Raw genomic sequence first — 25,508 nt, forward strand, 5'->3', positions numbered from 1 at the left:
TTTTGTATTTAACACTGGAATTCCTATAGCACCTAGATTTTAATTTCACCGAACTTGGTTTTGATTTATCTATATGCTGAGTCAGTCCTTCTGACAATAGTTTTCTTCCCTATATCTCCACATTTTTCGTTTACCCTTTCCGCCTTACCTTCTCTGAACTCCTTATTTATTTCGTTACTAGGTGATTGGTATTTTTCTATTCTTTAATTTCCTTGCACATTTTTGTATATCTTTGTTACGTCTACGGTTTGAAGTGTTCCTCGTGTTATTCATGGTTTCTTGGACATTACCTTCCTTGTACATACATTTTTCTTTCCAACTTGTGTGATTTGTTCAATCCTTATCAACTGAAATGCCTGCTGAGTTACTCATTACCTTTTTCTCCCAGCAGCAAAGAACTTTAAGCGTCTCTCTTCATTCATTAGTACTTCCGTATTCCAAGTCTTTGAGTACCGATTTTTCCTGACTAGTTTGTTAAATTTCATTCTACTCTTCATCGTTGATAAATTATGATCTGAATCTGGATCTGCTCCTAAGTATACATTACAATCCCGTATACGATTTCATACTCTCTCCCCGACCAGAACTAATGCCTCTGGAATCTTCCAACATAGCGACCTTTCCTAATTATACCTCCTCCTGTCATGATTCTTTTACCAAACGCATATTCTCTAGTAACCCTTTCTTCTACTGCTTTCTTTACGTCTGAATTACTATTGACTTTTGGTTTTCGATTTCTTTTTATGGACTTTGTTACTACCCAATGAATATCTTCATATACAATCTCTATCTCTTCACCTTCGACTTGTGATGTCGATATGTGCACTTTTTTCTGTTTTGTATGTTCCTTACCATGTTTAAACTTCTGATATTAGCCCGACCCGAGTACCATTCCCCTTCGCTGATTATTCGGTCATTGTCTCATGATCACCTTCCACTTGGCAGTCACCTTCCTGCGATCCGAATAGGTGAGTAGTCCGGAATCTTTTGCCAGTGGAGAGATCATCATGAAACTTTTTTCAGTTCACAGGCCTCAAGTCCGTTCCACACACACTATATGTCTTTAATGCAGAGGTTTATATCGTCTTCTGTAGCCACATGCCGTTGATCATGTCCGATTCTTCCACCTGTGGCAGTTTCCCACCCCGAGTGCAGGAGAATATTCTGGAATTCTGTCCGGTACTAAGTCGTATTTCACAAGGCCGTTAGTAGAAGTGGGGTAACTTCTTCTGCAGGAAGTGTTCGTCCAGTTTTGTTGATGATTTTTATTTAAAATTTAAACAGTGGCGAAATTCGAACCTGGGGACAAGGACGTTCTGATTGGTAGTAAAAGAGACAAACCCCAGACCACATCGCCAAATACACATGCAACATATTTCATATTTGATAGTTGGGACATGTCTTCCCAGAATTAGGGACATGTCTTCCCATAATTAGGGACATGTCTTCCCAGAATTAAATTAAAAACTGTCATTTTCACCCGGTACTGATCGAGGTTTGGTGGGGGTTTGCCTTGCCAGTTAGGAAAATGCAGAAACCATTGATTCTCTCTGCCTCACTATCAGATTGTCTCGTACTCGGCTGAAAAATCTTTGTTGCTTCGTTGCTCTGAATGGCCGCTATTCGAACAGACTGTTCTATTTCTAGTACTAGTGAATAAATAGAAAAAAAGACTGTGAAGGACTGTATACATCTTAGTTGCTTGTGTGGCATATTGTAATGAAAAATGTGTAATACCATCTCGACGTTTATTTTGCTGCACATTCACCTGAGCAAAGTATAACTTAACATTAATAAAAATTCTGTGGAATGTTATTTTAATATCTTATTGTGCTGGATGATTGACGAAGAAACTAATTTGTTGTGTGTTTTTAGCTACGTTAACCTTTGACAGATAGAACATGAATCAGGTACTTTGATAGGAAACTACTTAGAGGGTGAGGGGGGGGGGGGGGGGTTGACAACATTCCTGACAGTTGATATTATACATTTCTGTGCGAGTCATTTTACCCAAGCATAGCCTGGTTGAAGTAGACTATAGCTGCTGTAATACCAAACTGGATAGCATGGCAGGCACATTCGGAGACGGGATAAGTTTTAACAGGACAACTATCTTCCCGGTTTATGGATAGCCACCATTCTTTTGTCAAACACTGAAAAATATTACAAAAGATGGCAAAAAATTTATTTCCGAAGCTGTGTCCTTCTAGGAAAGCCCTAATTAAAAGATAACTTTTGTCAAATGAGAAATTTGTGTATAATTGGACACAAGATCTTGACGTTCCGAAATTGCAGATGTAGCGAGAAACGATCGCCGTTGTTACATTGCAGAGGTTTCCAGTTACTTCGCTAGTGCTCAGTTATATTGCTCTTTCTTAAGAGTTCCACTCTTCCTCTTCTCCTTTTTTGAGAACCGTTCGAAATGCTTAGTGTAGATGGCTATTCCACTATACTGTAGTTCAGTGGGGATGCATTCTGTGATATGTAAATATGTTTATTATTCTCTTTAAGTCAGACAATCCGCCCTTCTCACCTCAAACATTAAAACCAGTTCAGAGAGTGTTTGATGAGTTTTCGCGGTCCAAAGATAAAACGGGTTTACGAAACTGTACAAAGACAGACTTTTACAAGAATTCGTACTTACTCGTTTTAAACACAAAATATTTTCTTTTTACAGGCTGAAACAGATTAATAGTGAAGGTAGCAATAGTTTAACGATAATTAATGACTAGTTTCGGCTGAGAAATCAGTCATCTTTAGATTAATTAATAAAATTAGTGGAAAGTCTAATCACAAGTTTGGATACAAACACATTGTCATCGTTGTAGCTCATGCTTGTGCAATGAAGTGGCCACAGGAGAGGTTTTGTATGTTACGAATCAATGGAACGTTACGTAAAAAACACCTTTCATACGCAAACACTGCCGAATGTCCTACAAGCTGCACGGGAACTGTGTCCCACTTAATAGCAACAGATTTTATGAGGTCAGTACGGAGCAATGAACAAACGTGCAGCCGTAACATAGCATCAGTCAACAACAGTGATGTGTGCCCAAATAAGAGCGAGCCGACTGACGGCAATTTGGCTGCATGCAACTTCGTCATTAGACTCTGATTTCATTTTGTAATTGATCTGAGGACGGCTGATTGTTGAAACATTGCGAAACGGACTAAGGAAGGAATGTACTTAAAAAAATCTTTAAAATTTACTTAGATCGCTTGTCTCCACCCTGACCATGACAGGAAACCACATTTGCTTATTCATTAGCAGGTTCCGTAGGCCCATGCAAACCGAAGCTGCATGGTCATGGAACATTGTTCATTAAAAGATTTTAAACAAAAGACTAAAGAATTAACAAACAAAGGAAGAAAATGGTGGGAGAATATACGATAAATAACGCATAGCAGAGAAAATTTCTGAACAACTACAAGTAATTTGTGTACAGAATAAACGAACAGTGCACAACGTTCCTCAAATGCGAGAGAATGACTACTACTCTCTTCTCTCTTTAAAGCAAAGCCAAAATGTAAACCACAAACCAGTAGGTTATTGACAACGAGTCCATTGATGTTAAATAATTAATAATGCTGCCAAACTTTAAACGGCCAAAAAGAGTAGCATCGGTAAATTACGAGTATAACTGGTGAATCAATAAAACGTTCCCTCATTAATTTTTGTCTTCTTGTTTGATATCAAAGCACACCTATTTAAGTCAACAGTTATATTGCTTACATTTGTGTTGAAGCTACTACGAAAATATGGATGAGAGAGGGAGTGTGCCAATAGTAGCATTTTGACGTAGAGGTATCAATATTCCCGACAGATGGACACAAAGAGTGCAGCTTCCTGTTGGTGTTGCTTTCGCATCAAGCGGCCATTTCTTATCAACTGCGTGAGTACTTACCGTTGGCTTGTTGTTAAAAGGTAATTAAGAAGTAGCAGTCAAACCGACTGCATCGATGCAACCATGCCAACATGTGAGTGGATTTTCATCTTGAGATCGTTTTTCTTGAGTCATAATACATCCATTCACATTTGATAATCGCAATTGAAAGACTTGTTCGAAATAAATTAGCAAACGAAGGAGTTGGTCCCCCATGATACATAAAACGGTTGAGAACATTGTTGCAGAAACAACAACAAAAGCATGCCAAATTTAAACGAAGGAAAAATCAATGATGGGCGATCTTTTACAGAAGCTCGAATTTATGTGCGAACTTAAATGCGAGATGCATACAATAGTTTACACAATGAAAACTTGTCTCGAAATCTGGCAAATAATCCGAAGAGATTCTGGTCGTATTGTAAAGTGTGCTGGCGGCAAGACAAAATAGCAATGGATATACTATCGATGATAGTACTGCTACGGAAAGTTATTAAACAAAGACTTCCGAAATTCCTTCATCGTAGAAGACGAACTAAATATTCCCCAATTCGAATCAAAAGTAGCTGCCAACATGAATAACTTACAAGTAGATATCCTTGGAGTAGGGAAGCAACTTAAGTCACTTTCTAAACATTCTGCGTGGTGTCTGTTTGTTCTATATCGTGTCTCCCTACCACCATTTCAAATTTTTACTTCAAGTGGCAAATGTGAACACCATGAGCTTTAATTGTCGATCGACACAAGTACTACGCAAAAAAGGGGTGTAACAGATGAGACTTCTGCAGTTCTGAGTGAGGCCTTATGCACTCAAAATTGCGGCATCACGTGCGTTCATTATCTTGTCGGTGTTCGTCAGGGAGCGGCGGACAGCACAGCTCCATCCAGCTCGCCCTCTCGGAAGCAACTCTCTCCTAACTTCTCCTTACTACAATTTACCGAAGTTGGTTTTAAAAAAAACTATCTGGCTGTGTTTTCATCTGACCAATCAGGGTCTCAATGTTAACCTTAAGCTCCGCCTACAAAAATTCTGTCTATCCAATGAGAAACGTTATACTTTTCGTGGTGGGGCAATGTTTTTAAAGTTTGCAACGTAACAGAGACGTGAAAAAGTCTCACGTCAAAAATTGCGGGTGGTGTAGCAGTTAGCTGGCGACGTGCGTGTCCGCCCCTTATCGTAGGGCCTTCTCACTTAACACAGTTCTGCTCTCGGCTTCTGTTCTCGTTTCATCCCTCAGAACTGCGTCTGTCTCATTGTGGGAAGGTATGACCTGCATTTAGGCATCCTTGTGTTAGTCTTTGGTATTCCATTTGCTCACTCGTTACTCGTATTACTTTGGTTAATTTCATGTCACGATTTATTCAGAGCTATGTGACATACCACTGGATATGCTTAAGATTTCAGTGTTTTCATGGAAGGTGTGTGATTTGCCTGACACCTTAGATATCACCACCCTTCGAACATAATTTTTGCACCGAAGTTAGCAATGATTGAATCATTGTCTAAGTCAGCCAAAAATTATTACTTTATCTAAATTTTGTTGCCTACTGTTCATCCACGTTATTCTGTTTCTATGCTAGTTTGTATTACTAATTTATATTTTTATATTCTTCCACGTTATTCTTCAAAATTACAAGAGGAGAATATTTTCATGCTGTTATTAATTTTTAATTATTTTCTTTCTTTATTTAAGTGTGAAGTTTGTTTTTTAAGAAGTTTGTTATCGAAAGTGAGGAGTCTTTCACATCGATTTTCTTAGAAATATTGTTTTTATAAATGTAGTAATAAAGTAAAATCTATTCCTAACACATTTTCTAAATACCATGTACAAGTAAAATGTTTTTGTTTCTAGGCACTCATTTCAACATTGTTACACTAACAAATAAGAATTATTTCCAAGATTTGCTTTGACAAAGAAATATACATACACAAGTATTGAGATATTATCCTAATAAATGGCACAAATGTTAAAAAAAAAGGAAAACGTCCAACAAGATAATGTTTTTATTCTTTGTTTTTATAAGAAGAAAATAAGTGAAATATAGTTATTCTTTAATTTTTATGAGGAGAAAATAAGTGGCATATAATTATAGTGTTAATTATGTCTTACTTTTGTTCTTCATACACTGTCCAATTCAGCAACAATGACTTACTTTTGTCGATAGTCTATTTTTTATTTAAGTCCATTGTCAATGATTGTTATTTTGTAGTTTATTAACTGTCTGGTGTGCTTAACTTATTTAGTTTTTCACACACTTCTTTTGCACAATTCCTACATCACATTATTTGATTTCACACATTCACACAATCCTATGAATGTTTAAGCATGAGGTTGGCGAATGATTTTGCACGAAGGTGATGGACTTGAGAAAGATGGATGTGGGCAAGTATTTGATGTACAGCTTCGTTCGTCATTCCTTGTTGGCTTTGCAAGTGTGTGTTGCTGTTGTGGAGGTTGCATAATGGAATGGAGCTGTGAGTGCAGAACCTCATGGTTTACTGGCCTTGTATGCGTAAAAGTCATCGTTATGTGTCGCTGATTGCTGTCGTTTATCGTTGTAATACTTTGCAGACAACTAGTTTACAATAGGATAGGGATTTGGGAAGGTATATCGTCTATTCTTCACCCATCTTCCTTCTTGATCTCAATCTTGCGAATCTTCAACTTCTGTTCATCCTGCTTTTTCTCTGCTTCTTACTTGATTCTTGGTTCTTCTCTGGGCAGCATATGGAAATATTTATTGATAACTAGTCGCTTTGAAGTTCTCCTCTTAGTAACAGTTTGATAAATTGATTGGGCATGTCATTTTTACTTTGTGGACGTTTTCTTCAGATTCGCGCATCAGTGTGCTGTTTAATAGTGGTAGTGTGACTTTTACACATATTTTTTGCCAGTGGTGGCTTGCCCAAGCAGTCTTCTCGTCGGGCCGTTTTTTGCTTGCTCCGTCCCAGCATCAGGGTTTCACCTAGAGGTTAGATTTATTGCCCACTTCAAGCACAAGGGCCTTCTGTTGGTCTCGCTGTCCTTTCCCTTCTCTCGATGCTTCTGCCTTGTAGGAACCGTATCTTGCTAATTACGTCCTTTTCTTTCTTGATACTTCTCGCATTGCAACTTGTGGGTCGTTGCATCTGGTTTTTGCTGGAGTTTTTTACAATGGTTCTTACAATAAGTTTTACTTATCATCATCTAACATATGTCTAGTACATACATTGTTTTAAGCCTTTTTAAAAAAGCTTTACAAATTTTGGCGCCCTTTCCATGTTACAATTCTAAGATATTTTGAGTCTTAACTTATACAAGGAACCTCAAATTCGTTATTTATTTTGTGTAGTGTCGTGGTGTATAGCATTTTAATATTTCATGCTGTTGGACTATCTATGCCTTATCCCTTCACCTTTATCTATGGTACTATTGGTGTTATTTTTGTTTTTGTTTTTATTGAAACTACTTTCTTTTTCCCACCTTCCTCTCTCTTCACTCTTCTTTCTCCTGATGATATTATCTGCAACATAATCTTGAAATATTGTGCTGATTATTTACCAGTAATAAAACTAATCTTCAAATTTGTACTGAAAGTGTTTAATACTGCCAGTCTTAGGTAAAAAAATACCTCTGCTTTATCTCGTAAAATACCCTCTAAATCTCTTTTACTGTGTTCCGAAATACCTTGAACTTCTTGCAATTTTTCGTCTATTTCTTTACAGACTTCTAACATGAGTTGAGGCGATTCCCCCATTTGTCCACACCATTCTAATTCTTCATCCTCTTTATCTCACGTCATTCTTAATTGTTTGTTTATAACTGGTATTTCTTCTAATTTTAGCTTTTGCTCAAAGAGAAGTGTGACATTCTCGAATGTTACGCTACCTGCACCTATAATTAAATCTACAGTTAGTTTCGGTATAATCACGAAGTTGGCCTCGATCTTTTGAACTTGGCATGAAAGAATTAACCTTGTTTGTCTCATAACTTCCGCAGCATTGTTTCTAGTAGGACCTCTTACTATAATCTTACGTGTTTTCAGAACTGGCAATTCCTCATTGCCATTACATTGCATGATAAAATATTCTGAGATCGCATCAATTCACTTCCGCTATCAATTACAATATTGACTGGGATATGCTTTACCATGGCCTTCACAAGTGGTTGAATTTGAAAGGGTTGGTTCTGTTCTTCTTCTTCTTGCATCAACGAATCCTCCACTGAATCATACATGAGTCTTTTTAGGAATATCCCTTGTGAATTCGAACGTTCTGTAGGATAAGCTTCGACTGCTACTTCTCTCTCTTTTATTACCTCTTCTCTATTTCTTCCTTCATTTACGCTTTCTTCAACATCCTCTACTTTTTCCTCATCCTCGTCTATCTTCTCCTTCTTGGTCGCTACTTCCACATAATCGCATCTAAATGCTCTAATTATCGCTTCATAACTTCCTTCATTATATACGTTGGGTTGTGTGCCCACTAGTAACTTATTTTCAACTTCTGTCGACTGCGCATTATCCTCATTGAATTCGCTTTCCCTGATTTCCATCTCAAATAGCTCTACAATACTCATTACTTCGTCCTTTCCTCCTACATTCGTTGTGCATGCCTCTGGTAATTCATTTTCCTCGTCAGTATTCTCCCAGTTAATTTCGTCCCAAAACGATATTGTTATTTTCTTGTCTTCGTTTTCATCTGGTCCCTGCGGATTTGTTTCTTCCTTCTTCTCTTCTAGTGATAAGATTTTTACTTCTCTGTTCAAGGTGCTGCAATTGTCCTGGGTCGGTGCGTCATTCTCTTTGGTATGGGCGCTTAGCTGTCAATTCGAACGTTTATCGGGGTTTGGTGGTCTTACCTCCACCTCTTCTATCTTTATTCTCTTTTCTTATTCAGCTTGTTGATAGTAGTTTCTTTGTTGATAATTCGTCGGTCTATTGGTTCTCCAGTACCCGCTCCGGTTGTCGTTATTCCCTCTGTAATAGTTGTTGCCGTTCCTTGGTGAATTATAGTTATTGCCATATTCTCTTCTAAATCCATAACCGGTTCTTTGTTGAAATTATTGTCGTTTCTTGGTGCGAAGTTATCACATGGTTCGTAATTATTGTTTCTTCGTACTGTGTCTTGAGGATTCCACCGCTTTTTGCTTTCGTTTCCACGTGCGCTTCGTCTTTTTCTTGCGTCATCTTCCGAAAACCCTTAGAATGCCTTTAAATGCTTCGACGTCATTTCCTCCGCGACCTACTAATGATTGCTGGTATTTCAATGGTAGCTTCATCGCGCATAATTTAATCAACTCTCCGTCACTGTAAGGTACATCTAAGCATTGATTTTACTTTGCCATTTCTTCGAAAAATTTCACGGGACTCTTCTCCCCTGAATTTCCCAAATATGAGTTCTGTAATAATTCGTACTTCACTCTGTTCTTTGCTTCGCTGGACCAATATCGTGAGAGAAACTTCTCTCGGAAATCTTCGTACGATCGGCATGTCGCTGCAACATTCTGCATGGTTTCTGCGACAGTTCCTGACATGTGTGCACATATAAAGTCTAATTTGTGTGCTAGCGTCCAGTGTTCTGGTAATCCTACTCGGAATTGATCAATGAAAGTTCGTGGATGTAACGAGTTTCCTTCTCGATAGTGTTGAAATTTTCTGACTGTGAGGAAATGATCGTTGTCGTACTTCGTCATAGTTCCATATGAAATTCGCGATTCTTCGCCACTTTTGTTTCTGATAATTTCTCCCGTCGTTCTATCCGGTTGTGGTAGATCCATTATATATTGTCCACTGTAACTTTCGCCTACCCTTGCGTAATATCGTTGGAGTGGTACGCAATAATTTTCTTCCATCGATTGTGAACGTGTAGCTGAATACATTGCACTGTACTCTTCGCGACCTGGCTTTCCATTGTCAGGTATTGGTTCGCTATCTTGTCTGGCTAACCTTGCTGCTACATTGCACGACCCAAACTGTGTTTGTTGTTGCGCAGGCTGTCTGATTTCACGTATGTTACTTTCCGCCTGTGATTGGAATCGCAAATGTGTAATATCTTCGTTAATTGCTTGTATTTCCGGTGCTGTTACAGATACAGATGTGGTTGCAGACTCTGTGCTTGTTCGATCCTGTTTACGCTCTTCAATGGTTTGCAACAACTCTGTTCGCAATTTCTGAAATTGTCGCTTCGTTTGCACTTCTATTTTGACTATGCGGTTATCATATCTTTTCAGCGCTGCTTTTGTGATACGTTTGTGTAACACACTGTTTTCAACAACTTCACGCGCTGTACCTGCTGCTTGTCTAGTAATTTCGTTTATCTTTATCTCTAGTTTCTTGACTTCTCCCTGAGTGTTGTTACGTAATGCTTTGACCTCGTCCTGAATGTCATTACGCAATGTTTGTACGTCCGCTTGTATCTTGTCAATGTCTGTTCTCAATTGATTGTGACCTGTTATTAAGTTTCCTATCAGTGCTCGAGATTCTTTTGCCTCGTCTTCAATATGACTTAGGTGTAACTGAATTTTTTTGTTTTGTTCTTTAATATCACGCATTTTTCTCGTGGTTTCCCGCAATTTGTTTCGTCGTTTCTGCATTCTGAATTTTAATTTGTTTCGCAATTTTTTTATTTTGTCATGTCATGGTTTCCGTCATTAATTGTAATAATTCTGCCAGATTGGTGGGTCCTATTGCGTTTTCTTCCGACGTCCTACGCTCTGTGTTTTCACATAAGTGTTGGTTTGCAACCGATTGCATTGAACTGTGCTGTGACACGTTTCTGCTCGCATTCCTTGTACTCTGTGGTGAGGGAGCTCTGATTACTTGTACTATGGGTTCTACGTATTCAAGACGCAAGTTAGAATCATCATCGACTGTCTCTCTACATTCCTGCTCCTCTGTCGTATGCTGACTTACGTTTTCTATGCCTGGACGTACGTTATCCTCGCTATGGTGCGTTATATGTCCTATTTTTCGCGATACTGCATCGTCTGTTGTACTGTCCATTTTCATGCTGGGTCTCTACCTCAATTCGGTCAAGGTCTCGATCGGCCATTGCTAATCTTTCCGAATCCCTTATTTTCTGTTTTAAAAGCAATTCACGCGCCCTACTTCGCGTCAACATGCGCTCATACGATCTCACGCGTTTCATAAACTTTTTGTTCACACGACTTGACACTACCAAGACTGACAATCCATTCACTTACTTGTTGGGTCAGAAACAACTTGTCAACGATGTATCCGCCACCTGTGCGCTTTCATTGAGGAGAACACTTAATTCTAACAATTTTTTAAAATTCACAACTTAATTATCCCATTGTCTCTGCTAGAAAGTCTCTATTGAATACTTTCTTACTATCTATCGCTGCAGCTACTGTTTTCGACTATTTACAACGTTCAGAAAAATTATTTTTCTTTATTACGAAAATTTTTCTACGGGATATTTTTCTGACCTAGTTAGGCATGTGGTCGACATTCAATCATGGTATTTTACCATCCTGGCAGGGTCGCAATTTTCTAAACATTCTGCGTGGTGTCTGTTTGTTCTATATCGTGTCTCCCTACCACTTTTGCGCAACGACACTCTGAGCGTGTTTTTTAGGGAATTGACTAGTTTGAACCCGGGTCGTGTTGCTGGTAAGGAGACGTCAGACCACACATGACATGTAGAATTCAGAAGAGTTCTGTGAGACTAGCGATGATATAACCAAATACTTAATGATTTCAGCGTCAGCTCCACTGCACTCCCTGTAAAGGAATCTTAATACTAACTAAATTTAGTGCAAGGCGTTCAAGGCTTTCCTATTTTTAGTTAGCTGGTAAAATAACGTCGAAAAAGCAGTTAAGTTTACCACTGGAAATTTTATTCTACTCACAAAACATTGTTTATAAATTGCACTACTGATAAAAGGAAATGTTTTAATACAGGATGGTAGAAACCAACTGCGTTCAACAAAAATGTGAACGAATATTCCCTGAGTGGGTTTCCAAGTTCTACAATGGATCGAAGGATGACCTATGCCATATCACATCTATAATCTAGGTTTAAATTAAGTTTCACTTAATACAGGATGGTAAAAACCAACTGCGTTCAACAAAAATGTGAACGAATATTCCTTGAGTGGGTTTCCAAGTTCTACAATGCATCGAAGGTTGACCTATGCCATATCACATCTATAATCTAGGTTTAAATTAAGTTTCACAGAAGAGAAAACTATCAAAATGGTCTACAGTGACCCTCAATTATCTTTAATTACTTGTCTAACTTGTCGTAAATTACAGTGGCTGATGTGGCTTCTCAATAACTATATAACAGAAAAATCATCGCATTTCAAATTTTTACTTCAAGTGGCAAATGTGAACACCATGAGCTTTAATTGTCGATCGACACTAGTACTACGCAAAAAAGGTGTGTAACAGATGAGACTTCTGCAGTTCTGAGTGAAGCCTTATGCGCTCAAAAATGCAGCATCGCGTGCTTTCATTACCTTGTCGGTGTTCGTCAGGGGGTGGCGGCCAGCACAGCTCCGTCCAGCTCGCCCTCTCGGAAGCAACTCTCTCCTAACTTCTCCTTACTACAATTTGCCGAAGTTGGTTTAAAAAAAAAAGCTATCTGGCTATGTTTTCATCTGACCAATCAGGCTCTCAATGTTAACCTTAATCTCCGCCTACAAAAATTCTGTTTATCCAATGAGAAACGTTATACTTTTCGTGGTGGGGCTATGTTTTTAAAGTTTGCAACGTAACAGAGACGTGAAAAAGTCTCACGCTGAAAACTTGCGGGTGGTGTGGTCGTAGCGGTTAGCTGGCGACGTGGGTGTCCGTCCCTTATCGTAGGGCCTTCTCACTTAACACGGTTCTGCTCTCGGCTTCTGTTCTCGTTTCTCCCCTCGGAACTGCGTCTGTCTCACGGTGGGAAGGTATGACACGCATTTAGACATTCTTGTGTTAGTCTGTGGTATTCCATTTGCTCACTCGTTACTCGTATTACTTTGGTTAATTTAATGTCACGATTTATTCGTAGGTATGTGACATACTACTGGATTTGCTTATGATGTCAGGGTTTTCATGGAGGGTGTTGGATTTGCCTGACACCTTACAACTTAATAAAATCAAGGACTCTGGACCAGACGGTGTACCAGTTAGGTTCCTTTCAGAGTATGAGGGTCCAATAGCTTCATACGTAACAATAATATACAACCGCTCGCTCAACGAAAGATCGGTAACCAAAGTCTGGAAAGTTGCACATGTCACACCAATATCCAAGAAATGGAATAGGAGTAATCCACTAAATTACAGGCACATATCATTAAGGTCTTTATGCAGCAGGACTTTGTAGCATATCTTGTGTTCGAACATTATGAAATACCTCTGAGTGAACGGTCTATTGGCACACAGTCAACATGGATTTAGAAATCGTCGTTCTTGTGAAGCACAACTATCTCTCTACTCCCGCCATGTGTTGAGTGCTATCAACGAGCGTTTTCAAACATAGTCCGTGTATCTGGATTTCCAGAAGGTTTTTGATACGGTACATCATAAGCGGCTTGTAATCAAATCGCTTGCTTGTGGAATAACATCTCAGTTATGCGACTGGGTTCGTGATTTCCTGTCATGGAAGTCGCAGGTCGTAGTAACTGACTGAAAGTGATCGAGTAAAACGTAACTGATATCTTGCGTTCCCCATTGTAGCCTTTTAGGCCCTTTGTTCTTCTTTACCTGTATATACGATTTAGGAGACAATTTGAGCAGCCGTCTGATGTTGTTTGCTGATAATGGTATCATTTATCGTCTAGTAAAGCCTTCAGAAGATCAAAACTAATTGCATAACGATTTTCAGAACATATCTGTATGGCCCGAAAATTGGAAATTGACCCTAAATAATTAAAAGTGTGAGTTCAACCACGCGAGTGCAATATGAAAACCGTTAAATTTCAGTTACGCCATAAATCAGGCCGTAAATTCAACTACATACCTAGGAATTACAATTTCGAACAACTTAAACTGGGAAGAACGCACAAAAAACATTTTTGGGGGAGACGAAGCAAAGATTGCGTTTTATTGGCAGATCACGTAGAAGATGCAACAGATCTACTAGAGAGACTGCATGCACTACGCTTTTCCGTCCCTCTTTTCGAGTACTGCTGTGCGATCTGGAATCCTTACCACATACGATTCATGTAGCACATCGAGAGAGTTCAAAGAAGAGCAGCATGCTTTGTATTTTCGAGAAACAGGGGAGAGTGTCACGGACATGATACTGGATTTGGGGTGGACATCATGAAAACACAGGCGATTCTGGTTGCGTAGAGAGGTTCTCACGCAATTTCTTTCAGCAACTTCAACCTCCGGATGCGAAAATATTATGTTGACGACGTCCTGCATAGGTATAAATGACCATTATATTAAAATAAAGGAAACTAGAACTCGCGCGAAAATGTAAAGATATTCATTTTTTCCGCGCACTACTCGAGAGTGCAATTACAGAGAATTGTTGTAAAGGTGGTTCGATGAACCGCCAATTAGCCACTTAAGTGTGATTTGGAATGTATGCATGTAGATGTATATGAACGATCTTCTTAAATTACTCTTTGGAGTGACTGGCGGTAGAACTGTGTTCTACGTTTCCTATAAGATGTGTGTGTGTGTGCCCCAATGAGTCGTCCCGTTACATGTCAACAGTTCCAGAATGTATTATCACTCTCTAGAGGCATGTTCACTGCTTTGAAATTTGTTAGCAGACGCAAACTAATGTGCAGGACTGGATCTCGAATATGGGACCTTTCCACCGACACAGCTAAACAAGCACGAATCGCGACCTTCCCTGACAGCATTACTTCTGCCAGTACCTCAGTTTCTATCTTCCCAACGTTACAGAAATATTCCTGCATACCTCGCGTGTCTAACACTCTTCGGCGAAAGGATACTGAAGAGCAGTGACTTAGCCACAACGTAGGACATGAATTTTCACTTTGCGTGCGCTGATTCAAAACTTCCAGGCAGATGAAAACTGTGTGCTGTACGGTGACTCCAACGTCTGACCTTTGCCTTTCGCGGGCAAGTGTTCTCGCGACTGAGCTATCGTAGCACAACTCCAGACCCACTTTCATAGCTCCGCCACCTAAATGCAAATGATGGAACTTCAGGAAGTTACACATGTCGTCCCATGGTACGACACCTGCGCTACAAGCGTAGCGCGTTGTTAGAAGAGAGCATATGTTTCCATTTTTTTGCATACACAGTTCTGCTTCAGTACGGATGACAGTTGCGCCGCAGTGAGGGGATGAAATGGCGCAGCAGCTGAAAAATTAATCGAGAGTTGAAGTACGCGGGACAGTACGATTCTTGTGTGCTAAGGATCTAAATGTCACACATTCACCACCAAATTCTGAAAGAACTACAAGCAAATTCAATGTCGGATCGATCCTTAGTTAAATTTCCTAAACAGTTTTACCAAAGCCCACAGACTACAGACGACAATGCCCAGGCAATCGAGGAAGAGTTTCGTAGTAACTGCAGATTTTCTGATGATGAGGGCGTTCACAAAGAGATTAATGGTTCAAATGGGTCTGAGCACTATGTGACTTAACTGCTGAGAACTTACAACTACTTAAACCTAAGTAACCTAAGGACTTCACACACATCCATGTCCGAGGCAGGATTAGAACCTGCGACCGTAGCGGTCGCACGGTTCCAGACTGTTGCGCCTGGAACCGCTCGGTCACTCCGGCCGGCAAGAGATTAATGAATGGCTCCATGACCTCCCTGATTTGTATTCTTGAGCAAATGAACGGTTGGCAGAACTTTCTGATCACAGTTTGAACAGCCCGCTGGTATACTTACGAATCATAGTGTCCAGTGTTGAACACTACGGACCGGTAGTACATCTGCAGACTCTTCTATCAACTAAAGCGGTGGGAGAAACTGAAGAATACGTTCCGACCATTGTTTTCAGAAACATGGTGACTATGTTGACAAAGAATGTGATGTGTCTCTCCAACATTCAATAAAAGTTTCTTGGCCTAGCATAATAATCTGTCATTCAAGTTTGCAGCCATCTATATGTATCACTCGCTCTTTTCTTTTCCTGTTTTTATTACTACATCTGTAACAAAATGTAAATTTTTGATTGTCCTTTATTTTGAAAGACTTCTGTAAGATTTTCAAAATCCATGCAGTATTTTTTTTTTTTTTTCGTCTTTAACAAACTTGTCACCAATAATGCAGTCCATTGGTTTAACTTTTGCTGCAGCCACTCTAACTATTGTTATATGAGGCACAACGTCGCGAAAACCTTCGTCTCAATCTACCAATCCATCAAATACGACATACGATGGAGGAGGTTTGTCCGTGGTGCGTGAACGGATAGTCGAAATGCTTGACGCTACCGTTCGCGATGAGAGGGAAATACAGGTTCGAGACCCGGTCCAGTACTAATTTTTATCTCATTAATAGGTAGGGCATCTCTATCTAATACAGTGTAACGTATTACTATATTTACGACGTTTCTCACCGAGCCATATACGTTATCTCGCATTTCTAGCTGCTTCTCTCACACAAAAAATGATATAAATTCAGAAATTCAGGTCGCCACCGGCCCAAGTCCTTTATAACCATTTAGAAAAAAGACGGAGCTGGAAAATTATTAATTTAATTACCTTAATAATTTAATTACAAATATGCAAATTTCTTTATGTATCCATATAAATAGCACTCCATGTGGTGCATGAAGCAACTTGATTAATTCAGGATTAGGAGTCGGAGTAAGTAGGTAACATCAACACAACAGAATTTATCATTCACGTAGATTATTTATTGTATCTAAGTATTAGGTTACACATCCTAACTACACATAACTGGTGCCTGACTAGAAACATTTAAGTAAGAATTACGTGAGAATGTAACAGAGCACAATTTAACTACAGCAAGAAGAAAGGCAGAAAATGGGGGTGGGAGAAAATGATACTATCATCTCCTTTGCATTCATACGATAAAAATGTCTCAGTGAGATTCGCATTACGATTCTATGCATACACTATTCTGGACAGAGGTTTAACCAGTGCATGAGGTTGTGCGATAGTTATTCAACATACTAATTGCGTCTACTGCTTCCAAACGGCCGTTCTAGAGCACATGGTGCATTCCGAATCAAACTGTTGTGCTGCTTTGTAGAAAGCCCACGAAAGATCAGATATTCTTGCAGAAATTATAGCTCACTTAACAATCAAACTGTTAAATAAAACCTATTTCGGTGCCGTGGTGGGCCAGGAGGGTCATTGATTGCCAAACACGTGGCACAAAATCGACAAACAAAGACAAAAGCATCTTCCACAAAATATACTATTAAAATCATTAAAATTCATACTCACTTCGACATAGTATTACACTCACGTACGGTTGAAGTAATCCTAACCATCTTTTCCTAATCAGATTTACCGTTTGGAATTCTACTTCATCGTTGTTCAAAATGAACAAAGTAACTTCCACACTTTTAACTCAAATACCTAAAAATCGCCTAGTTAAAGCAATATAATTATGGCACATTCGGAAAAATAACTCGCTTCACACGCTTTAGTTAAGCTGAAGTTCTTAAGTATTTCAACAGTTAAACATAACGAAGTCCTTACTCAACCTGCTTCCTATCACCTGAACACCCCCCCCCCCTTGCCCTTAAGATCTACGATCCGTACTCACCAAGCTGCTTTCGAGATTACCTAGCTCCCCTTGCAGCGGAAGCTACCAGAGGGGTAGCCCTACGTCACCAGCCTCACACACAAAAACAGCCTTCGGTTAAGACGGGTAAACCTCTGTGCTTAGGTACTGGAAACCTAAGTTGGTCATCCTGTGCTCTCCTTCGAACGAGAAGCAACATCGTCTGCTCCCGGAGAGCGGATGACCAACTCAGCGTTTCTCACGAAACAAAACCGAAACCCCACATTAAAACACACACATACTATTCAATAGGCCTTATTTGAGTGCTCAGTCTTTCTGGAAGAGTTCATGAATTGAGCTAAAATCGGGGTAGTAAAGTGAATACGTTGTACCGAATTCGACAAGCGTCTTATGAAACGACTTCGCAGAGACGTTTCAACAGCTAATGACAAATAATTCGTTATCAGCGAATAAATTTCGAAGTAATTCGTCTAGCTGAAGTTCGTTAGTAATGTGAAACGTCTCTGTGATGTGTCTTTACCTCGGCAATCATAGACAGTAGATCCGATATATTAGCATTTGCGCCCGATATGTTACATTGGGAGTAGAAGAGCAATAATCTAAGGAAACTGAAACATTCGATGACTGAAATAAAAATGGATATTGATCCTTAGTGTTCAGAAAATTTGAGTGCACAGACGAAGACCTTAAGTTTCGCACTTTAACGTCCACTGCAGTGATGTCTTGGAGGAAGAAATCTACTTTTGTATACTCTGCACCCTCCCAACCCCCCCCCCCCCCTTGGCCACCCGTCGGACATTCGATCCCACTCTCAGGCATGGGTGCGTGTTTTGCTTGTCCTAGCGTAAGTTACTTTAATTTATTTAATTTAGATTCAGAGGTGTTTAGGCCTTGGGGGCGATGACCTCAAAAGTTTAGTCCCGTAGGAACTTACCACAATTTTTTCCAGCCAACATACAGTCGCGTAAATACACGACAAGCATGGAAGCCAGCGTCCATCTCATCGTGACAGAGAACGAGGTCGACATAATATGTCTACTATCACACGACAAGTGAATGTCCTACGACTTACAGTCGGCACGTCGATGTCAAGGCAGTAACCGGAAGGTAAGAGCATGGGGAGACAAGTGCCTCTTTTCCTGCCAGCCACGCGACAGCACGAATCGATTCTGCTGACAAGCTCCGTATTGGCTCAATCCCGCCTAAATTCGACTTTTCTCCCAGAGATTTCTTACCTTAATAGATGGATAAATGACAACAGATTGTTGAGACAGTCAAGTGCCTATCGATATGTGTGTGAATACATGGTATGAATGTGTAAAAAACAGACGCTTTTCACTACTGCAAACTGAGTCCATTTATGACGAGAGGATATGAATGAAAATTTAGTGCCCTGAAAAATACAGAAAGATATTAAACAAAACGGCTGAACAGTGGCAGCCTGGAGATCACTTTGAGCTCACACGGTATTTTCATTCTGATCATTCAGATTCTTTCAGAGATTAGTTGAAGTCCATACGGTGGGAGACAGAGTTCATTCTGAGGTGATCTGAGAATTGACTTGTGATTCTGTCAGGGGATTTTCACACGTCATACTAAGTGGTTCTCACTATGTTTTCCAAACAGCGTACTGACTTTGCCTTCTAGAGGTGTGTCATCTATTTGACACTCAGTTTTCTGAGTTTGCGTCTTACCCCAGTATAGATTGCAGTGTTTATAGTCACTTTGTGATATCCTCATTTCCCATTGTGTGTCGAACTGTGTTTCTGCTGGTGCTATACTTGAATAAATATTTGACTGCATTCCGGTCCACGCGCCCTGGATGGTGCCTCTGCGATATAACTTCCGTAGACAATAGATTTAGCGCCGGCCGGAGTGGCCGTGCGGTTCTAGGCGCTACAGTCTGGAACCGCAAGACCGCTACGGTCACAGATTCAAATCCTGCCTCGGGCATGGATGTGTATGATGTCCTTAGGTTAGTTAGGTTTAAGTAGTTCTAAGTTCTATGGGACTGATGACCTCAGAAGTTGAGTCCCATAGTGCTCAGGGCCATTTGAACCAATAGATTCCGCCCATGTGTACTAGGAGCAGGCGAGTTACCGCTGCGGTGAGAGCAATAAACCTGCATCAGTCACTTGGGTACCAATTTTACCTGGGGGTGCTTAACCCGGAAGAGAGGAACAGGAGAAAAATTAAGCTCCTCTTAGCATCTCTCTCCACTTGCTAAAGCCGTGGTACACTGAGGTAAAAGCTGTCGGCTGTCCATTAATAGCCACGCGCCACTACTAAGGACTCGCCGGGAGGATGTCACGGCGTGTTTTCATCGTATCAGCAACCGACAGCAAACGTCGGCAACCGACAGTTGCACATATCATCGATACAGTCATGTGTGGAGGCAAAGTGGTTAATTTTCATCCACAGGGGGTGGACAAAAGTACGGAAAGCCAAAAACACAACACATTACATTCAAAACTGCTTCCATCCTTTTCGGAATGGATAAATACAGGTCCTGTATGGTTTTGAAGTCGCTACTTACCGCCTTTCAGTACAATCTGAAAATGACAATTACTTTTCCAGTCATTATCGGAACTTGCCTCGTAGTTGCTGCAGTATGCCCCTCCTATATCATATGCGGTTGTTGCCCCATTTCAGCCGTGCGCTAGCTGCAGTTACTGGCGCACTGGTTTAGCGGTAAGTACGGTGCTGCGGCAGGCAGGCAGAGTGGGATTGGGCGGCTGGGCGCCGGCAGGCCGCAGAACACGACCGCCGCGGCCGGCAGCTCCCGCCCCCACGCCCCCGCACGCCCCCAGGGGCTGACGCCGGGCCTCGTTAAGCGGGGCGCACAATGCCTGCTGCGGCGGCGGCGCGCTGTTTACTGCCCGCGCGTGATCCCCACGCCTTCGCCCAGATTGCAGGCGGCCCGCCGCCGCTCTACCGCGCTGCCGGGCCGTTGATGGTTACCGCCTGGCCGTTGGCCACCCTCAAGGCGTCAGACGTTCATTACCATTGTTTGCAACGGTACACACACGTTTTTTTTTCAGTGCATTGAGGCAAACCATACATGTAGTGATGGTGACAACTGAATGAAAATAGCCAATTCACCCGTTTGTTGGGAAACAATCGACGAATTCGGTGCACTTGGTCTTACGCATTGGATGAATCATTTGAGTGAAACCAGTCTATGGGGGCAACCGAATGATCAGTGGATGCAGTTGATTGTAGCTAGATGCCGGTTTTATACGGCACACCAATCGTAATCAAGTCTGCACCAGCGTCCCAATTATACAGGTCTGGAATTTCCAACGTTTTAGCCAGCCCTGTTACATGTTACAGCTAACATGTACGTAATTCTGCACCGGCGCACCTGGTGTACATATTTGGAACTGCGGGTTTGTTTACGTCATCTGCGTTGCCTGTGAAAACTAATAGTTTTGTAAAACTGCAATTTACTCATATTGAAACTTCTAATAGGTCTCGTTATACAGGGTGATACACGAAGATACGCAAATATTTTAATATGTTATTCTACAAGTAAACCTAAAGAAAAAAATTGACGTAGACGTAGGTCCGCAAACACTTAGTTACGGAGTTACTTCTGCTAGAAGATTTCGTCTGAAATTTAGCAACTTCGTTAATATGAAGCCATCGCAAAATTGTACGAGCTTAACGTAATGCACCATTTTCATTTACTGCAGATACACATCTGGGGCATGTTTTACCAGATTCACCACATTAATAACAACAAAATAAATGGAAATCGTGCTTTAGTTTAACCTCGTACAGATTGGCGATGGCTTAATATTAGCGAAGTTGCTAAATATCAGGCAAAATCTTTTATTAACCGCAACTCTGTAACTAAAGACTTGCGAACCTATGTTTATATGAAATTTATTCTTTAGTTTTACTTGTGGAGTAATATATTAAAATATTTGCATATCTTCTTGAATCACCCTGTATATTTATCAAGCAGTTATTGTTGTCTAATGCAGGTAGAATAAACGTATGTTATGATTATGCAGCACTACTGACTATAGTGTTCCTTTTATGTCCATGCTGGTACAAGTAAATGATTATGAAGTGTTAAAGCAGGAACATATACCCCCTGTTAATGAAGGAGAAAAGGCACGAAGGGCCACAGGAATTCAGGAACTTCGTCAGGATGGATGTGCTTCGCCGATCGTACGTGACGGGATTCGCCCAAGTTACACAGTAAGGGGGGCAGGTATTTCAGAATAGTGCGACCGTAGAGATGCAAAACGGCTTTTACAGTCCTCACTGGTCGCATCCGGCACAACAGTTCTGACTGTTGTGACCATTCTCTCGACACTGTCTCTCCTGGCACTCTGAAATAAAACAAAAAGAGGCAATCAAATCATTCGCATGCGATACTCTCACCAACTAAGGTGATAAGTACTAATATCTGAATTAAAATTATATGTACATTTATATAATCATATGAACCCAGAATGGAACATTTGTAGACGTACCTTATTATGGTACATTGTATCCAAAGGATCATACAGACATCTTTCTGTGCTGTATGCCTCAATAAACGTGCTTCTACTTTCTTTGTTTCATTACATATCTAATAAGAAGTTGGCATCAGATTTATAGATTTTCTCAACGGAAATACAAAAATGGAATTCCCATTTGTTTTACTAGTTTATTTAAAAAAAAAAATTAAAACTTACCTTCTGCCTAACAGGCCATGAAGGCTCAACGGTACCGACCATTCGCCGTGTCATCCCCAGCCCATAGGCGTCAATGGATGCGGATATGGAGGGGCGAGTGGTCAGCACACCACTCTCCCGGCCGTATATCAGTTTCCGGGACCGGAGCCGCTACTTCTCAATCAACAAGCTCCTCAGTTTGCCTCACAAGGGCTGGTGCACCCCGCTTGCCAACAGCCATCGGCAGACCGGGTGGTCAGCCATCCAAGTGCTGGCTCAACCCGACAGCGCTTAACTTCGGTGATCTGACGGGAACTAGTGTTACCACTGCGGCAAGGCTGCGAGGTAGCACAGCTCACCAACATTAATTTCACCGCTGATGTTACAAAAGAAAACCAATTAATTTGAATCAGGTTATAAAGTTCGACAACAGTGTTCGTAAATTTTGTGTATATCGCAAGCCCACATTCTCTGTAATGTCATCAACAAAATTTCCTGCCACCTAACAGTCAATAAGAAGAACTTTTCCACGCTGTGATTCATACATTACTCATTCTTCCTTAGAGGAAAACAGACCGGGTGGACACCCATCCAAGTACTAGCCCAGTCCGACAGCGCTTAACTTCCGTGATGTGACGGGAACGAGTGTTACCACTGCGGCAAGGCCGTTGGATTTACAAAAAATTACTAACTGAAAAATTTGTAGGATAACTCGCGCTATTGTCAAAGGACTCCTCAAAAGTTGTCGTCTGCTGGCCACAAAAGAAAACAATACCAAGCACAAAATCTGCTGGAAATGCTGTTGTCTGCATATGTGCGCATACAGGTCTTCCACTGCGCATCCGCAGCTCCAGGGGAAAATAGATCTATTCCTGTTTCTTCTCGGTGGATGAAGCTTCTGCCTAAATCGCAGCTTCACCCGTTCTGACGCTAAATGGCAGGCCGTCTACACCTGGCTTGTACATGTTCGGCGTGTCTTGCAGTACGAGCTTTGGGTATCTATTCGACTATTCATTCATTCATTTCTGTGGAAACAACCGAATGAGAACGGTGGTCGCAGTTTGGCGTATCCATATTAGTAACGGATGAACACGTTTCGTAGTTCCTTGCTTAACACCTCTGTTGCGGTTACCTATCTGACGGCTTCCAGAGGCAACAAAAAATTGATTCTAAATATGTCATGTAATTGTTGAGCGAATTTAAACTTTTGAAACGTTGTCATAATCTCATTTAGCGGTATAATCTTACGCTAAAAGTTTAAAATATTAAGATAATTATTCTAGTTAGACACTGTGTGTATATACCTGTGTATCTAGAAGCACCATTGCTCAGTACGCGAAAATCACCACGAATGCATCCGTCCATTATCTGAGATCAAGAGAGCACTTAGCGACCTCCAGCAAACTTTAAAGGTAATTTCAATCCTTCCTAAAACTTTTCTTCGCTGACTATATTCACAACCTAATGACAGGAAAAAGTGTTATCGCTTAGATTTTCACAGCTCGTGCAGTAAATCTTCAGCATAAGGTGTGCCGTTTTAATTTATTACTTGTTCACCCCAAGCTCTATTAATAACACATTTTGCAGACGGTATTCACACATATAGCTGAATTTACCGACTAAGTTATGTCATTGCACTTCATAAAACTCTGAAATCGGTGAAATACTAGCTGTTGCTAGAAATGGAGCGAAGTAAATGTTAAGCATCAGGCATGACGCTAGAACCTCTTACATTTTTACTGCTATTTGATGAGTATGTGCCACGCAAGATCGTAAGAGATGGAAAACAGCCACCGTGGTACAACAACCGAATTAGAAAACTGCTGTGGAAGTAAAAGGGAATTTCGCAGCAAACATAAACATAGCCAAATCCTTGCAGTCAAACAAAAATTACGCGAAGCGAAATGTAGTGTGAGGAGGGCTATGCGAGAGGCGTTCAATGAATTCGAAAGTAAAGTTCTATGTACTGACTTGGCAGAAAATTCTAAGAAATTTTGGTCTTATGTCAAAGCAGTAGGTGAATAAAAACAAAATGTCCAGAGACTCTGTGACCAAAATGGTACTGAAACGGAGGATGACAGACTAAAGGCCGAAATACGAAATGTCTTTTTCAAAGCTGTTTCACAGAGGAAGACTGCACTGTAGTTCCCTCTCTAGATTGTCGCACAGATGACAAAATGGTAGATATCGAAATAGACGATAGAGGGATAGAGAAACAATTAAAATCGCTCCAAAGAGGAAAGGCAGGTGGACCTGATGGGATACCAGTTCGATTTTACACAGAGTACGCGAAGGAACTTGCCCCCTTCTTGCAGCGGTGTACCGTAGGTCTCTAGGAGAGTGTAGCGTTCCAAAGGAGGGAATGGCAATTGAATCTCAATGTAGATAAGTGTAATGTGCTGCGAATACATAGAAAGAAAGGTCCTTTATGATTTAGCTACAATATAGCAGGTCAGCAATGGGAAGCAGTTAATTCCATAAATTATCTGGGAGTAGGCATTAGGAGTGATTTAAAATGGAATGATCATATAAAGTTGATCGTCGGTAAAGCAGATGCCAGACTGAGATTCATTTGGAAGCATCATAAGGAAATGCAATCCGAAAACAAAGCAAGTAGGTTACAATACACTTGTTCGCCCACTGCTTGAATATTGCTCACCAGTGTGGGATACGGACCAGATAGGGTTGATAGAAGAGATAAAGAAGATCCAACGGAGAGCAGCGCGCTTCGTTACAGGATTATTTAGTAATCGCGAAAGCGTTACGGAGATGATTGATAAACTCCAGTGGAAGACTTTGCCGGAGAGACGCTCAGTAGCTCGGTACGGGCTTTTGTTGAAGTTTCGAGAACATACCTTCACCGAGGAGTCAAGCAGTATATTGCTCCCTCCTACGTATATCTCGCGAAGAGTCCATGACGATAAAATCATAGAGATTAGAGCCCACACAGAGGCATACCGTCAATCTTTCTTTCCACGAACAATACGAGACTGGAATAGAAGGGAGGACCGATAGAGGTACTCAAGGTACCCTCCGCCACACACCGTCAGATGGCTTGCGGAGTATGGATGTAGATGTAGATGTATTTCTATTTGAAACGCACTTTCCAGGCAGTATTTACAGTACATTAAGTCTCAATGTACCTGCCAAATTATGTCATTTTACAACACATCGTTCAGCGGGTTTGACGTTATAAGCATTGAGAAGCGGGAGAAAAAATAACTTTTCTTTAAAATACATGCTTATCTTCATTTCTAAAGCTTGAAGCTGTTTCATATAAGAAACCTTGAATCGTTACCTCTCC

The sequence above is a fragment of the Schistocerca piceifrons genome, chromosome 6, assembly GCF_021461385.2.
Source record: "Schistocerca piceifrons isolate TAMUIC-IGC-003096 chromosome 6, iqSchPice1.1, whole genome shotgun sequence".
NCBI classification, from domain to species: domain Eukaryota; kingdom Metazoa; phylum Arthropoda; class Insecta; order Orthoptera; family Acrididae; genus Schistocerca; species Schistocerca piceifrons.